The sequence below is a fragment of the Ornithorhynchus anatinus genome, chromosome X5, assembly GCF_004115215.2.
Source record: "Ornithorhynchus anatinus isolate Pmale09 chromosome X5, mOrnAna1.pri.v4, whole genome shotgun sequence".
Lineage (NCBI taxonomy): Eukaryota > Metazoa > Chordata > Mammalia > Monotremata > Ornithorhynchidae > Ornithorhynchus > Ornithorhynchus anatinus.
In genome coordinates this window covers 18,208,540-18,210,613 of record NC_041753.1, presented here as the reverse complement: position 1 = coordinate 18,210,613, position 2,074 = coordinate 18,208,540, and the positions used below count along the sequence as shown (strand labels likewise).

Genomic DNA, 2,074 nt, shown 5'->3' with positions numbered 1-2,074 from the left:
ACATCCTCCCTGTCCTGGAACTCCCTTCCCCTTTATATACAACTCAACCCTCCTTCAAGGCCTCATTAAAATCGCATCAACCAATCAGTGGTATTTGTTGAGCACTTACTATGTGCAGGGTACTGTTCTAAGCACTTAGAACAGTACAATACAACAGAATTAGCTGACATTTTCCCTGCCCATAATGAGCTTACACATCTCCTCCGAGGCCTCCCCTGACTAAACCATCATATCCCCTGCTCCCTCTCCTTTCCAAGTAGCCTATGAACTTGGATATGAACATTTAATTCACTCTATCCTCAGCCCCATAGCACTTATGTACATATCCATAATTTATTTGAATAGCTGTCCATCACTGTAAATTTTAAGCTCCTTGTTGATTGGTACTGTGCCTATCAACTCTATTGTATCTTACTCTCCCAAATGCTTAGTACAGTGCTCTGCACACAGTAAATGCTAATAAATGCCATTGATTGATTGGTTGATTGAATTAGATTTTGATCCAGACAAACAGGTGATGGGGAACAGCAAATATAATTCCACTAAAAGCAAAGAATGGTAATTGAAGCTGTGAGAGTGAAGGAGTTCTCTAAGGGAGTGGTGAAGATAGAAACTAGAAGGGGACCCAGAACTGTGTCCTGAGGGACTCAGTTGGATGGAGGGAAACTCTTTAGCATTATCTTGAAGGTACTCAGTTCTACCTTTCCTGCCTCTCCCACTATAATCCAGCCACTTTACCCGCCTTCCCCCCACCCCCTACACCCTCCGGCCAGCACATATCCTGATGCTCTGCTGCTTCCCCTGACTTTCCCATCAATGTAGACAACACCACCATCCTCATCTCACAAGCCCATAACTGTGGCATTATCTTTCACCAAATCCTGTCAAGTCTATCTTTACAACATCTACAAAATCTGTTCCTTCCTCCCCACCCAAACTGCCACCACACTGGCCCAACTTGTCTTATCCCACCTCAACTTCTGCATCAACCTCCTCTCTGACCCCCCTTCCTCCAGGGTCTCCCCTCTCCATCCATAATTCACACTGCTGCCTGGATAAAATTTCTAAAACTTCAGTTTGCACACTTCTCCCCACTCCACACAAACTCCAATGGTTGCCATCCCTCTCCACATCAAACAGAAACTCCTGACCATCGGCTTTTAGGCACTCAGTCAGTTCTCTCCTCTCTACTTATCCTCGCTCCTCTCCCACTACCACACAGGCCACAGACATAATTCCTCTGATACCAACCTACCCAGTCTGCCTTAATATTGTCTTTCTCACCAGTGACTTCTTGCCTGGACCTCTCTCCCACTGGCAGACTACTTCTCTCCCCATCTTCAAAAATCAAAACAGAACCTTCTTTTATGGTGGTGAATTAATATCTTTAGAAAGGTATTTTTTGTTGTTGTAAATTATTTCCTTGTATTTTTGAACTCAGTAAGTTAAATGAAATGAAAATTATCTTTATATGAGGGCTGACTATTATTCATCCATTATTTGAATTCTTTTCCATTTCATTTCTTGGGAAGTATCCTTATTATTAAATATGTTAGCCATGTCATTTTCAAGTTGTTCTCTCAAGAAGTAAGAAGGTAACTCTATGTTTCAGTTCAGGACTTTCAAACATTTGGGTAAAAAAAATTAAAGAGTTTAACAGCATTATACACCTGGTAAGCGGAAGCCACTATGAATTAGAGCTTCCCCACAGAGCATAAGCCCCCTCTCAGGATCACACCTGGAGAGTTTCAAGTACTCTAACAGTCTTGGTTATGGGAGGGAGAATCAAGTAGAGGCATACCCATTCCATTGCTAGCTTGGGCAGTGACTAGAGAGTGGAAGGCAATCTGCTACAAATCAAAACTCACCTGTGCTGGGCAGCAGCAGCATGGGAGAGAGTCAAGGGCAGAGGCTCAAGTTTACTGCACGGAAGAAAGCAATGGTAAACCACTTCCGTATTTTTACCAAGAAAGTTCTATGGATACACTACCAGAGCAATTGCAGATGGAGAGTGGGGCATTCTGGGAGAGATGTGTCCATGGAGTCACTATGGGTCGGAAATGACTCGATGGCA

General features: G+C 43.3%; 1 non-coding gene across 1 annotated transcript; it reads left to right on the top strand.

Moving 5' to 3' along the window:
- Window positions 1-1,720: 1,720 nt before the first annotated feature.
- Window positions 1,721-1,858, top strand: LOC114808483. Its single transcript, XR_003756331.1, has one exon. It is a non-coding gene; the product is annotated as a small nucleolar RNA SNORA7 (small nucleolar RNA).
- The last annotated feature ends 216 nt before the right edge of the window (window positions 1,859-2,074 follow it).